At 44.6% G+C, this 15896-nt stretch overlaps 1 protein-coding gene and 1 pseudogene across 1 annotated transcript in view; one reads left to right on the top strand and one right to left on the bottom strand.

The window, feature by feature from the left end:
• LOC105485653 (aprataxin) overlaps window positions 1-15896 on the top strand; it is a 99734-nt gene that overhangs the window by 62791 nt on the left and 21047 nt on the right. The gene's annotated exons all lie outside the window — the stretch shown is intronic.
• On the bottom strand, window positions 13518-14999 carry LOC105485649 (argininosuccinate synthase pseudogene; annotated as a pseudogene).

Here is a 15896-nt window from a genome sequence, read left to right as displayed (position 1 = left end):
ATGTACACACTGCTTTAAATGTGTCCCAGCGATTCTGGTATATTGTGCCTTTGTTCTCATTGGTTTCAAAGAACATCTTTATTTCTGCCTTAATTTCATTATTTACCCAGTAGTCATTCAGGAACAGGTTGTTCAGTTTCCATGTAGTTGTGCAGTTTTAAGTGAGTTTCTTAATCCTCAGTTCTAATTTGATTGCACTGTGGTCTGAAAGACAGGTTGTTGTGATTTCTGTTCTTTTACATTTGCTGAGGAGGGTTTTACTTCCAACTATGTAGTCAATTTTGAAATAAGTGTGATGTGGTGCTGAGAAGAATGTATATTCTGTTGATTTGGGTTGGAGAGTTCTGTAGATGTCTATTATGTCTGCTTGATGCAGAGCTGAGTTCAAGTCCTGGATATCCTTGTTAACCTTCTGTCTTGTTGATCTAATGTTGACAGTGGGGTGTTAAAGTCTCCCATTATTATTGTGTGGGAGCCTAAGTCTCTTTGTAGGTCTCTCAGGACTTGCTTTATGAATCTGGGTACTCCTGTATTGGGTGCATATATATTTAGGACAGTTAGCTCTTCTTGTTGAATTGATCCCTTTACCATTATGTAATGACCTTTTTTTGGTCACTTTTGACCTTTGTTTAAAGTCTGTTTTATCAGAGACTAGGATTGCAACCCCTGCTTTTTTTTTTTTTTCCATTTGCTTAGTAGATCTTCCTCCATGCCTTTATTTTGAGCCTATGTATGTCTCTGCATGTGAGATGGGTCTCCTGAGTACAGCACGCTGATGGGTCTTGACTCTATCCAATTTGCCAGTCTGTGTCTTTTAATTGGGGCATTTAGCCCATTTACATTTAAGGTTAATGTTGTTATGTGTGAATTTGATCCTGTCATTATGATGTTAGCTGGTTATTTTGCCCATTAGTTGATGCAGTTTCTTCCTAGCATCGATGTTCTTTGCAATTTGGCATGTTTTTGCAGTGGCCGGTACCGGTTGTTTCTTTCCATGTTTAGTGCTTCCTTCAGGAGCTCTTGTAAGGGAAGTCTGGTGGTGACAAAATCTCTCAGCATTTGCTTGTCTGTAAGGGATATTATTTCTCCTTCACTTATGAAGCTTAGTTTGGCTGGATATGAAATTCTGGGTTGAAAATCCTTTTCTTTAAGAATGTTATGAATATTAGCCCCCACTCTCTTCTGGCTTGTAGAGTTTCTGCCAAGAGATCTGCTGTTAGTCTGATGGGCGTCCCTTTGTGGGTAACCTGACCTTTCTCTCTGGCTGCCCTTAACATTTTTTCCTTCATTTCAACTTAGTGAATCTACAATTATGTGTCTTGGGGTTGCTCGTCTCGAGGAGTATCTTTGTGGTGTTCTCTGTATTTCCTGAATTTGAGTGTCGGCCTGCCTCGCTAGGTTGGGGAAGTTCTCCTGGATAATATGCTGCAGAATGTTTTCCAACTTGGTTCCATTCTCCCCGTCACTTTCAGGTACACCAATCAATCGTAAATTTGGTCTTTTTACATAGTCCCATATTTCTTGGAGGCTTTGTTGGTTTCTTTTTACTCTTTTTTTCTCTAAACTTCGCTTCTTGCTTCATTTCATTCATTTGATCTTCAATCACTGATTCCCTTTCTTCTACTTGATCGAATTGGCTACTGAAGCTTGTGCATGCGTCACATAGTTCTCGTGTCATGGTTTTCAGCTCCATCAGGTCATTTTAGGTCTTCTCTACACTGTTTATTCTAGTTAGCCATTTGTCTAATCTTTTTTCAAGGTTTTTAGCTTTGTTGCAATGGGTTTGAACATCCTCCTTTAGGTTGGAGAGGTTTGTTATTATTGACTTTCTGAAGCCTACTTCTGTCAACTTGTGAAAGTCATTCTCCGTACAACTTTGTTCCATTGCTGGTGAGGAGCTGCAATCCTTTGGATGAGAAGAGGCACTCTCGTTTTTAGAATTTTCAGCTTTTCTTCTCTGGGTTCTCCCCATCTTTGTGGTTTTATCTACCTTTGGTCTTTGATGTTGGTAACCTACAGATGGGGTTTTGGTGTGGCTGTCCTTTTTGTTGATGTTGATGCTCTTCCTTTCTGTTTGTTAGTTTTCCTTCTGACAGTCAGGTCCCTTAGCTGCAGGTCTGTTGGAGTTTGCTGGAGGTCCGCTCCAGACCCTGTTTGCCTGGGTATCACCAGCAGAGGCTGCAGAACAGCAAATATTGCAGAACAGCAAATACTGCTGCGAAGCTTTGTTCCAGAGGGACACCCGCCTGTATGAAGTGTCAGTCAGCCCCTACTGGGAGGTGTCTCCCAGTTGGGCTACTTGGGGGTCAGGGACCCACTTGAGGAGGCAGTCTGTCCGTTCTCAGAGCTCAAACGCTGTGGTAGGAGAACCACTGCTCTCTTCAGAGCTGTCAGACAGGGACATTTAAGTCTGCAGAAGTTTCTGCTGCCTTTTGTTCAGCTATGCCCTGCCCCCAGAGGTGGGACAACAGAGGCAGCAGGCCTTGCTGAACTGCAGTGGGCTCCACGCAGTTTGAGCTTCCCCAGCTGCTTTGTTTACCTACGCAAGCCTCAGCAATGGCAGATGGCCCTCTCCCTGCCAGGCTGCTGCCTTGCAGGTCTATCTCAGACTGCTGTGCTAGCAGTGAGCAAGGCTCCATAGGTGTGGGACCTGCTGAGCCAGGTGTGGGATATAATCTCCTCAGGTGCCATTTGCTAAGACTGTTTGAAAAGCGCAGTATTTAGGTGGGAGTGGCCCGTTTTTCCAGGCACAGTTTGTCATAGCTTCACTTGGCTAGGAAAGGGACATTCCTTGACCCCTTGGGCTTCCTGAGTGAGGCGATGCCCTGCCCTGCTTTGGCTCACCCTCCGTGGGCTGCACCCACTGTCCAACCAGTCCCAATGAGATGAACCAGGTACCTCAGTTGGAAATGCAGAAATCACCTGTCTTCTGCATTGATCACACTGGGAGCTGCAGACTGGAGCTGTTCGTATTTGGCCATCTTGGAACGAAGCGGAAATTTTTAAATAGAAAGTATTTCCTCCTCCCCCAATCTTCCACTTCCCTAATAATGAGAATTTGTGATTACAATAATTTTAAGAGAAAAGAATACAGTTGCTAGCACAAAGCCATGCGAATTAGGGAGACTGGAGTGTGAGACCTCCTGACTCCTCCAACTGTTTTTCTTCCACTGACAGCTGGCAGCAGGGTGGGGTTACAGGAGTCTCTGCCTTCTCTGGACTGGATGTGTCAAACCTTTCTAACTCCAAGGAAACCATCAGCAGAGGCCCCCTATCTCCTGCCTGTGTCCGTCTGCCGGTATGCAGATGCCATGGGATAGGAGCAGTGCTCAAAGAACTGTGCATTTGCTTTGGTATCTTAATCCCAAATCCACTTTAAGATTTGGGGAAAAATGAGCAACCTCCAGCGTTAAGTGTGAAAAGTCAATTCCTTGTGGAAGGCATGATTGAATTGTCACAATTGAAGAACTTGTCACAGTGTGTGATCTGCCCAGAAGCATTCTCCAAAACACCAAAAATTCTCCAGGAATGTTTTCATCTTTTTGCAATTCCAGTTTGCATTTCCAGGAGCCAGGCTGACCTGCGTGCACAGGGTTCTGTAAAGGCAGTTTGTTTTTTCAGTTAAAGGTGGTGGGAGGAACACTGGAGTGGTGTCCACTGTTGAGAAGGAGATGGGAACTCATTCCTGAAAGGAAGATGGGTGTAGAGAGCATTAGGCTGCCCAGGCATGTGGGCAAGCAGTGAGAACAGGAGTCTTTGGGGACAAAAGTAAGTCCTGTGCTAGATTTGCTAGGAGAAATATCAACTGATCTCTTTAAAATGAGATCCCTCCCACCCCTTGGGGCCTGGAAAATGTGGTCTGCTGGGTATGGAGACACCAAATAAACAGTACAGAGGCTCCTGTGTGTCAGTCACCACACCTGGCAAATGCCAAAGTGTCTCACTTTGCTGGAGGAATTTACAACTCAAGGTGTTTGTGTCACAGGCCAAGACGGGAGTGGAGGATCTGGCCATCAGAGGATAGAATGCTTCCCATATGCTAAGGTGCTTCCGCTTGTATTCACGCACAGCATTTTCCTGAAACTGGTTGCTGAGCCTGGAATTTCTGTTAATGTTCTAAGGCAAAATGCGAATTACCAAGCTGAGCTGAGGGCTGGGGTTATGCTATCTTCCTTTAGTCCCTTTCATAAAAGCTCCTGTGCCGTCCAGCTGCCTCTCTTTCCAGAAGGTGGTGGTCCAGTTTTAATTATGTTAACAGAGGGAGTATAACTAAAAAACGACTTACTTCATCAAAATCTGTTCCACTACCGAGAGCACAGACACCAGCAGGTGTGGCTGTTTGAATCCTCCCTGCTCTGCATGGCTTTTCTGAACCTCGGATCCTTCGCCTTAGACTCAGGGGTTAAAACCCTAAGAATTAAACGAAATAAAGTATCTAAAGTGACTGAGCACAGAGCCTGGCCTAGAGGGTTGAGTTTCCCCCTCCTCCCGGGTAAGAGAAGCGGTGATGAAGCCAGGTGGAGCCCGAGGGCCTGCCTCTGAGGCGGTGCAGGCAGCAGGTGAGGGCCGCGCCCGGGAGGGGCCGGGGAGGATCCGTGGGCAGGGGAGGGGGAAAGGGGCTGTGGCTCCGGCCTGCAGGGAGCCCTGGCCCGCCCTCTTCCTTTTCGGACCTCGGAGGGAGACGGGCTGAGAGCTGAAGTGGCTGCGGGAGCCGCGGCGGAATCCTCGAGGGCGCCCCCAGAGGTCTTGGGGCTCCTTGGCTCCTTGGCCCCTTGGCTCCTTGGTTCCTTGGTAGGCGCGGGAAGCGCCCATGGGGCTCCAGCCGGGGCCTGGGAGGCGGATGACTGGGGATGGAGGAGGCTAAGCCTTGGACTCGCTCCCAGGCGCCCGCAGGGGACTTCCAGGCATCCTCGACGGCGGACCGAGCTAGGGCGCGGGGCCGCTGGTGCGGGGACCTCCCTGGGCTTTGGGGTCATCGAAGGCTCCGAGACGCTCTGGCCCGTAGGCGCTGCTCGTCACCGGGACCGAGCTTGGCTTGATCTGGGCAACAGCAGTTACGGCGCTGCTCCGCCCAGGCCAGGGCAGCAGGGGGGCTGGGAGGAAAAGGGCGCATAATTTCCTCAGGGCTCCTGTGTGGCCAGCCTAAAAGTGCGGTTTTGGTCGCCTTGTGGTGAAATGTCTGCGCCTCTTCCATCCTCAGTAACCAGTACTGATTTTCCTTAGCGTCTGCTGTTAACCAAAGCGACCACAACTTAGTTGAAAGCCTCACTAGAAGCTTTGAGGTCAGTGGGTTCGAATCTCACACCTACCACTTAGCAGCTGTGCAACACTTGGCAAATTGACTTCCTGTTCCTCGGATTTCTCACTTGTAAAACAGACATTGCAATAATATCTACTTTGTAGGATGAATGTCAATATTAAATGAAATCATGAGAGTAAAGCATTTGGTAGATGGTCCCTCAGTGAATGTGATGATTATGGCAAGGAGTTTTCAAGGGAAACTTTCCTGTGAAGTTGGTTTAATAGATTTATTCATCTGCATTCTTTGTTTCTTTTTTGTCCTAAGGACTACACCACAATGAGCAGGCTTAAGAAAATACCCACTTTGGTAGATGCTAAATATGGCTTAGGACCAAGTAAGACATCCTTCACAAGACAAGTCGCTTTTAATTCAAAATAATTTTGAGAAAAAATAGCCTCTCTTCCAAAGATAAGAGCTTACAGTGGTAGTTTTTATTCATTAATAAACTTATGTTTTTAAAATGGAAAACATGCTCTGACCGGTGACGGGTTTAGGGGAGTTCATTTCACAAGTGTCTGGAGCAACAGTTAATTAACTTCAAGATCAACATCCAGTCATTTGGCCAGGTAAAGAATCATTTCCCACTCATTTGCTGTGCCAGTGTGGAAAGTAAACATGCTGCATAATTGAAAACAGCTGTTGTTACTGTACTATTCACCCTCTGCATCCTTTCCTACTGTTTTCCACATGCTCTATCCCCCAAACCTAAAAAGCTGTAAGCCGATATGACTAATAGCAAAGGTGCATGAGGGCATTTTTCCTCCTTCTGTGACTCATTTCTTTCTGTGTGAGACGACTCCATAAAGATGACTCCATAGACACAACACAATTGAGTCTTGCATTTATCTACCCCTTTATTTAAAACCCAAAGAGGACTTACCAAAAAGAGAAGAAATCTCTGTAAAGGTGAACAATGCAGTCAAGTTACTTGCTCACAATCACATTTGTAGACTAGCTTAAGAGGACTTTGTATTATAATAAAAAGTGTTTCTGAATAGCTTTTTAGTTCATCAGCACTGTACTAATTATAGCTCTGTTTCTTGAGAAAAACCTAATATTTGTTTTTTTAAATGGAATTATCTAATTGCACAGTCATTTTCAGCCATACAAAAGCCAACATTAAAAATGAGCAAAGGGAAATAATTACGACTTACAGGCTGGGAAGAGGTATATAATCTGATATGTAGTTCTTGTGCTTGAGGGATTTAATTAGACATCAACAGAAAAACGATTTTTTTTTTCTGAAGAAAAAATATAATTTAATCCACAATGTGTATAGCTATAGAGAGTTTTATTGACAGAATTCCTTTAATGTTTTTCTGATTCATTCGGTGCTTAACAAAGGGATTACTTTAGCTCTTGTGTCTTGATTGACTGTTGTATGATTCTTTAATCTTAACTTTTATTGACTAGTGAAATAAACAAAATAATTATAGTGAGAGATTTTAATATGTGCATATCAAACTTGGACATCTCTGTTAGGGAAGCAGGAGCCTAGAGGAGCCAGAATGATACCATTTTAAAATCAACTCCATCTTAAAACTAGCAAGGCACGTTCCTTGCCAGTCATGACCCATGGTCCTTAGATGTTTACAGCTAAAGGAGCAACTTGTTAATGCCTGCAAGGACACACTCCTACAATAACAGAAAGTCCAGATGTCCTGATACCCATAACAGTATGTGCTTTGAATATAATTGTAGTTATGGCTTGATGTACTCACACACTAGAATGTCAAGGATAGTTTAAATCAATATTATAAATTTTGTCATGCTATCTGCTCACCCTCATGTAGACTCAGCTTAGCTTAGTCTTTACATACATAAGACCGCCTACATAAGAAAAACTTAAAGCAAAGATGGTGTGTTCCTCGCTTGCCTTCTGAAGGTGCTGTACTCTGGAAGGGAATAGCTTCTAATTAACTTGCTTCTTTCACTGCAGTCTGTGACTCACCTTGAATTCCTTCCTGCGTGAGACCCAAGAATTCTCTTTTGGGGTCTGGATCAAGACTCCTTTTCCGGTAATGAATCCAGGAGGCAAAAAATAAGGACATTTAGGAATTGAGCAATTCAGTAAATAAACATTTGTGTGCGTGTGAGCACCCACGTGCATACATACACTTATGTGTAGAGGATCTAGAAAAATCTTTATATCCTTTGAATAGAGAAGATACACATTTCCCCCCATATGATCATGGTACATTTAAAATAGTTGATCCCATATTAGGCCACATAGAAATTCTTTTTCTTTTCTTCCCTTGGAGATAGGGTCTCCCTCTGTCACCCAAGCTGGAGTGCAGTGTCACATAGCTCACTGTAACTTCAAACTCCTGGGCGCAAGCAGTTCTCCCGCCTCAGCCTCCTGAGTAGCTAGGACTATAGGTGCATGGCACCATGTCCACCTAATTTCAATTTTTAAATTTTTTGTCGAGATGAGGTCTCACTGTTTTACCCAAACTGGTCTCAAACTCCTAGCCTGAAGTGATTCCGATCCCCCCCAACCCCACCAGCCTCCCAAAGTGTTGGGATTACAGGTATGAGCCACCACGCCTAGCCTAAGCAATTCTTGATACATTAAAAAATAGAAGAGGTATACCATAGGCCATGATATGGTTTGGATCTGTGTCCCCACCCAAATCTCATGTTGAATTGTAATCCCCAGTGTTGGCAGTAGGGCCTGGTGGGAGGTGGTTGGACATGGGGGCAGTTTCTCATGAATGGTTTAGCACCATTCCTCTAGTGCTGTTCTGCTGATAGAGTTATCATGAGATCTGGTTGTTTAAAAGTGTATAACACCTCCCACCCTGCTCCTGCTCCAGCCGTGTAAGATGTGCCTGTGTCTCCTTTGCCTTCTGACATGATTGAAAGTTTCCTGAGGCCTCCCAAGAAGCTGAACAGGTGCCAGCATCATGTTTCCTGTATAGCCTGCAGAACTGGGAGCCAGTGAAGCCTCTTTTCTTTATAAATTACTCAGTCTCATGTAGTTCTTTTTTTTTTTTTTTTTTTTTTTTTTAGATGGAGTTTTCATTCTTGTTACCCAGGCTGGAGTGTAATGGCGCGATCTCAGCTCACTGCAACCTCTGCCTCCCGGGTTCAAGTGATTCTCCTGCCTCAGCCTCCCGAATAGCTAGGCTTACAGGGGCATGCCACCAGGCCGGCTAATTTTTTTTTTTTTTTGTATTTTTAGTAGAGACAGGGTTTCACCCATGTTGGCCAGGCTGGTCTCGAACTCCTGACTTCAGGTGATCTGCCCACTTCGGCCTCCCAAAGTGCTGGGATTACAGGCGTGAGCCACCACTCCTGACCATCAGGTAGTCCTTTATAGCGGTGTGAGAATGGACTAATATAGGCCACAGTATTTGAGCATAATTAAAATTATAAATTAATAATTTAAAAAGTATCTAAAAGTCTTGACCACTTGGACGTGAAGAATTATGCTGCCAGATAACTTTTGGATTGTTAAAGAAATCAATGCTAAACTTACACTCTTAGCAATGTAAAGTCTAACATTTTATATAAGAATCTGTAGGATATAGCAAAAGTTATTTTCAGAATAAAATAGATTGATTTAAATAGCTTTCATTGTACAGACAAGAGACTAAAGATAAACTCATCTTAAGAACTTAGACAAAATATATAAAAAATAAAGAGAAAATTAACTAAGAGAAATTAGGAGAAGGGAAGTTACAAAATTAAGACTGAAATTAACAAAATAGAAAGCAAAAACTATGTATCAAAAGGTTATATAGGCTGGTTGCAGTGGCTCATGCCTGTAATCCTAGCACTTTGGGAGGCCAAGGCAGGCAGATCACGAGGTCAGAAATTCGACACTGGTCTGACCAACATGGTGAAACCTGGTCTCTACTAAAAATACAAAAATTAGCCGGGCGTGGGGCACGCGCCTGTAATCCCAGCTACTCAGGAGGCGGAGGCAGGAGAATTGCTTGAACCCAGAAGGTGGAGGTTGCAGTGAGCTGAGATCGCGCCACTACACTCCAGCTTGGGCAGAGCAAGACTCTGTCTTAAAAAAAAAAAAAAAAAAAAAAGAGCGATAAAGTAAATAAACTCACCACTAACCAGGTTGAAGAAAAAAGAAAGCACAATTATGTGATATTTTGAGTAAGAAAGACACATAACTGAAGGGGGCCTGCCCCTCCACACCTGTGGTTATTTCTCATCAGGTGAGAGACTGAGAAAAGAAATAAGACACAGAGAAAAAGTATAGAGAAACAACAGTGGCCCTGGGGACCGGCACACTCAGTATGCGACGACCTGCACCGGTGCTGGTCTCTGAGTTCCTTCAGTATTTATTGATCATTATTTTTACTATCTTAGCGAGGGGAGTATAGCAGGGCAACAGGTGGGGAGAAGGTCAGCAGGGAAACATGTGAGCAAAGGAATCTGTATCGTGAGTAAGGTCAAGGAAAGGTACTGTGACTGGATGTGCACGTAGGCCAGATTTATGTTTCACTTTACACAAACATCTCAGTGTAGCAAAGGGTAACAGAGCAGTATTGTTGCCAGCATATCTCGCCTCCAGCCGCAGGGCAGTTTTCTCTTATCTCAGAATAGAACGAATGGGAATGGTTGGCTTTACACCGAGACATTGCATTCCTAGGGATGAGCAGGAGACACAAACCTTCCTCTTATCTCAGCTGCAAAGAGGCCTCCCTCATTCACTACTCCTCCTCAGCACAGACCCTTTAGGGGTGCTGGGCTGGCGGATGGTAAGGTCTTTCATTTCCCACAAGGCCATATCTCAGGCCGTGTCAGTGTGGGGGAAACCTTGGACGATACCCAGGCTTTCTTGGGCAGAGGTCCCTGTGGCTTTCCGCAGTGCCTTGTGTCCCTGGTTAATCGAGAATGGAGAATGGCGATGACTTTTACCAAGCATACTGCCTGCAAACATATTATTAACAAGGCACATCCTGCACAGCCCTAAATCCATTAAGCTTTGATTCAATACAGCACAGGTTTCTGTGAGCACAGGGTTGGGGCTAAAGTTACAGGTTAACAGCATCTCAAAGCAAAACAATTTTTCTTTGTGCAGATCAAAATGGAGTTTCTTATATCTTCCTTTTCTGCACAGACATGGTAACAATCTGATCTCTCTTTTCCTCACACATAACCACAGAAATAGAAAAGGTTAAAAATGATTTAAAGAGAATGTTGTTGGCCGGGCATAGTGGCTCACATCTGTAATCCCAACACTTTGTGAGGCTGAGGTGGGCAGATTGCTTAAGCCCAGGAGTTTGAGACCAGCCTGGGCAACATAGGGAGAACCCCCATCTCTATTTAAAATTTAAAAATTAGCTGGGTTTAGATGGCACACACCTGTAGTGCCAGCTACTTGGGAGGCTGAGGTGGGAGGATTGCTTGAGCCCAGGAGGTTGAGGCTGCAGTGAGCTGTGATCACACCACTGCACTCCAGCCTGGGCAACAAAACTGTCTCAAAAAAAAAAAAAAAAAAAAAAAGAGAGAGAATGTTAACTTGAACTCCAACTATTTGGGAATCTTGAGGATTTCCTAGAAAAATATAAATGAATAAAAGTGACGTAAAGAGAAGCTGACTTGAACAGACTCATTACCATAAGAGATTGGAGAAATGATTATAGCTCTATCCTTAAAAAAGAGCTGGTGCCAGGTGATTTCCCAGCTCAGTGTGACCTGACTATTTTTTAAAAAGCAGATAATACAGTGTTACTTAAACCAGTATGTATCAAACATCAATAGGAATCACCTGGAAATCTTGTTAAACTGCAGACTGTGATTCAATAGGTCTGAGGTGGAACCTGAAATTCTGTATTTCTCAAAACCTGTCAGGTGATGCTGATATTATTGGTCCATGCTCTTTGCATAGCAAGGATTTAAATGACTCAAGACCATAAAACAGGCCGGGCACAGTGGTTCACACCTGTAATCCCAGCACTTTGGGAGGCTGAGGTGGGTGGATCACTTGAGGTCAGGAGTTCCTAACCAGCCTGGGCAACATGGTGAAAGCCTGTCTCTACTAAAAATACAAAAATTAGCAGGGTATGGTGGCCGTGCACCTGTAATCCCAGCTCCTTGGGAGGCTGAGGCAAGAGAATCACTTGAACCTGGGAGGTAGAGGTTTCAGTGAGCCAAGATCGAGCCATTACACTCCAGCCTGGGTGACAGAGCGAGACTCCATCTCAAAACAAAAACAAAAACAAAAGCAAAAAAACAACAACAACCCATAAAACAGGATGGAAAGTTCCTTAAGTCATTTAATAAAGCCAGCACAGCTTTCATAGCTCAATCAGTTACAGGGGATGCAAAGAAAAGGGCATCATAGACTAATTTCACTTGCACATGCATTCAATAAATGTTTATTGAGCACCTACTAAGAATGTCAGGTACTGTTCTAGGGGCAGGGAATATAGCAGGGAACAAAACAGGTTAAGTCCCTGCTCTCTTGAGATTACTTATTGTGATACTGGCAAAAAGTTCCCTCCGAATCTCTGGAGAGGCCAAGGCATGATTAGCGGGTTCCAACTTCCAGCCCCACCCTCCAGCCTCTAGGGAGAGAAGAGGGGCTGAAAGTTGAGTTGATCACCAAATGGGTAGTAATCAGTTACGCTGCAGTAATGAAGTCTTCATAAAAAGGAAAGGACAGGGTTCAGAAGAGCTTCTGGATAGCTGAACACATGGAGTTTCCTGGAGGGTGGCACCCCGGAAGGGCATGGGATCTCTGCTTCCCTTCCCACACGCCTTGTGGTGTGCATCTCTTCCAGCTGGCTGTTCATCTGTGTCCTTTATAATAAATGGGCCAATGTTAGTGTTTCCCTGAGTTCTGTGAGCTGCTCCAGCAAATTAATCGAATCCCAGGAGGAAGTTGTGGAAACCCTGACTTAGAGCTGGTTGGTCAGAAGCACAGGCCACAACCTGTGCTTGCAACCAGCATCTGCAGTGGTGTGGGCAGTCTTATGGGACTGAGCCCTCAGCCTGTGGGATGTGATCTCCAGGTGGATAGTGTCAGAATTAAATTGAATTGGCAGCCACCTAGCTGGTGTCCACTGGAGAGTCGTCTGCAGAACTGTTCTGCTATGTGGGGAAAAACCCACACATCTGGTATCGGAAATGTTGAGTGACTCTGTGGGAGTAGAGAGTAGAAAAAACACTTTGGTTATTTATGTATCCTGACACTTACTAATACAGATGCAAACATTCTAAATAAAGTATTAATAAAAATCAAGTTATATAATAAAATAACAACATACTGCTATGGAATAGAGTATTTTAATTATGCCCTGTTCTATATATTTCAGGTATACAGGCTGGTTCCCTATCAAGACATCTATTACCATTAGTAATGAATTATGATAATACTGTAAAGGAAAAACCATATGATCCTGTCAATATACACTGGAGAAATATTTTATAAAATTTAATAGCCATTCCTAATAAAAATTCTAAGCTAATAGGGTGTGATGACTTTTCTATTAAAAAACAAGTCTAGGCCGGGCGCGGTGGCTCAAGCCTGTAATCCCAGCACTTTGGGAGGCCGAGATGGGCAGATCACGAGGTCAGGAGATCGAGACCATCCTGGCTAACACAGTGAAACCCCGTCTCTACTAAAAAATACAAAAAACTAGCCGGGTGAGGTGGTGGGCGCCTGTAGTCCCAGCTACTCGGGAGGCTGAGGCAGGAGAATGGCGTAAACCCGGGAGGCGGAGCTTGCAGTGAGCTGAGATCCAGCCACTGCACTCCAGCCTGGGCGACAGAGTGAGACTCCGTTTCAAAAAAAAAAAAAAAAAAAAAAAAAAGTCTAAGTAACAATACAAGGAAACTACTTATCTAGGATAAGGACTGTTATCTCTAAACCCAATACAAAACATTGTTCTAAATAGCAAAACTCTGAAATCATTTCACTGAAATCAGAAATTAGAAAAGGATGTCCATGTGCTATTATTATGTTACATTGTCAAAGAAAGGTAAGAAAATAATTGCCATAAACTTTGAAAAAGAAGAAATAAAACTATTTATGTTTGTCTATGTGACTTCATTATTTGCCTAGAAAACTCAAGGAACTTTAGTAATAAACTATTTGAATTGTAGGTCATTTTGGAAAAATGGGCAGATGCAAGATAAATATACAAAAAGCACCAACTTCTCTCTATATTAGCAGCAAGTACTTTGAAAGGAAATTAGAAAACTTTTATTTTCTACAGTTTCATAAAAGCTTAAAATACTTAGGAGTGTAATTTTTAAAAATGGTTTAATTGTCATTTTATAGCTCCCCACCGCAGCTGCCCCCACCCTTCCCTTCGATGATGACATTTGCAGGCTTTAGGGCGACCAGGGAACAAAGCTGGGGTCTGGCAGCCCCACTACGTTTGCCAGCCAGAGAGAACAAGTCACGATGACAAATTATCACAACAATTAGCGCCCATACTTTGGGGATCTGCAAATTGAGAAGGCCCCAGCTCCTCATTGTACAGGGGTCTATTTGGCAGTGACCTTGTTCTGGAGATGACATTCCTTCAGCCTGAGGCAATTGATGTTGATGAACCCGTGGCATCAATTGGCTCATAATCATCCTGCACCTTCATGCTCACCAGCTCCTCGTTGTAGAGAGACAGTGGGGACTCCCAGCGGAGGATGTACACCTGGCCCTTGAGGACGGACCCCTGCGCTGTCCCTTCCACTGGTTCCTGGGCCTTGGCGTTACAGTGGCAGACAAATTTCACACTCAAGGCTATGCCAGAAACCGGTATACATCAGCTCAGCAAATTTCAAGCCCAGGCCTTGTTTGCTTTTGCGCACTTCTCGGTTCGTGGTGAAGGCCTTGATGTCTAAATGAGTGTGGTAAAGGATGGTGCCTGCTGGGGCCTCACAGATCCCTCCGGACTTTATTCCATTGAAGCGGTTCTCTGCGATGTCAATATGGCCCACGCCGTGCTTGCCTGCAACTTTGTTCAGGTACACGAAGAGCTCCTAGGAGGTCTGGTGGGTGGTGCCATCCTTGACGTTGGTCACCTTCACGGGACCCCTTTTTTGAACTCGATGTCGAGAATGTCAGGGGTGTTGAGGGCTTTGGCCGGGTCCTGGGTCTTCGTGTAGAGACCTGGAGGCGCTTGGTTCTTGGGGTTCTCCAGAATTCCAGCCTGGTAGCTGATGTGCATGAAGTTCTCGTCCATGCTCCACAGGCTCTGGGGAGTGACTGGGGTGGGAATCCGACGTTGCTTTGCCTGTTTCATCAGGTGATTGCGGCTCTTGAACCGGTTGTAGAACTCGGGCATCCTCCAGGGAGCAATGACCTTTATCTGGGGGGACCAGCGAGTAGCAGTGAGCTCAAACCGGCCCAGATCATTTCCCTTTCCCGTGGTGCCGTGGGACACATACTTGGCTCCTCCCGCTGAGCGATTTCCACTTGTTTGCTGGCGCTGCCGGGCCTGGCGAGAGAGGTGCCCAGGAGGTAACGGTTCTCATACAGTGCGCTGGACTGGATGGCCGGCCAGATGAACTCCTCCACAAACTCCCTGCTGGCATCCTCAGTGAACACCTTTTTGGTCCCAAGCGTCAGTGCCTAATTCCTGGCTTCCTGGAAGTCTTCCTCCTGGCCAGTGTCGGACAGGTAGGCAATGACGTCATAGCCTTGTTCCTTTAGGAACCCGAGGATGCAGGAGGTGTCCAGGCCGCCACTGTAGGGCGGAACCACGGAGCCTTTGCTGGACATAGCGTCTGGGATTGGAGGCGCAAGTTCCCGGCGTCTGGAATCTGTCTTCACGGTGCAGTGAACCACTCGGGCTCGGGGAGCGGTGGCAGGCGACAGAGCAGGGAGGAGTATAATTTCAAAATACCAAACCGTCCACAGAAACCAAGAGAATAGTACCCATAACCCAGCTTCAACAATCGTCAATATTCTGCCCTTCTTGTTCCATCCTGCCTTTCCACCTTACCTCCAGGAGTACTTTAAAGCAAATTTCAGAAATCAAATAGTTTCACCTTGACAGTAAAATTAGTAAGATATAAGACCTATTTAAAGTTATAAAAGCTCAATTAAAGTTGTAAATATTATCTGAACAAATGTAAAGACATCTCGTGTTCTTTGATGACTTGGAATCATAAAATCTATTTAAAGATTTTTTTAAAATGTATTTATTTATTTATTTTCAGAGACAGGGTCTTGCTCTGTTTCCCAGGCTGGAGTGTAGTGTCAGGAGCATAGTTCTCACTGCAGCCTCATTCTCCTCGGCTCAAGGGATCCTCCTGCCTTAGTTTTCCAAGTAACAAGGAATACAGGCGCGCACCACTATACCCAGCTAATTTTTTTTAAAGATGAGGCCTTGCTATGTTGCCCAGGATGGTCTCAAACTCCTGGCCTCAAGAGATCCTCGTGCCTTGGCCTCCTGAAGTGTTAGGTTTAGAGGCATGAGCCACTGTACCCAGGCCTGAATTTTTAAATATAAACCTAAAAGCACAGGCAACAACAGTAATAATAGAGAAATGGGATTGTATCAAACTAAAAAGCTTCTGCACAGCCAAGGAAACAATCTACGGAGTTAAGAGACAACCTACAGAATGGGAGAAAATATTTGCAAACCATACATCTGATAAGGGATTAATATCTAAA

This window comes from Macaca nemestrina, chromosome 14 (assembly GCF_043159975.1).
Source record: "Macaca nemestrina isolate mMacNem1 chromosome 14, mMacNem.hap1, whole genome shotgun sequence".
Classification (NCBI taxonomy): domain Eukaryota; kingdom Metazoa; phylum Chordata; class Mammalia; order Primates; family Cercopithecidae; genus Macaca; species Macaca nemestrina.
Note: the sequence above shows the minus strand (reverse complement) of the source record. Positions and strands in the feature narration are given on the sequence as shown.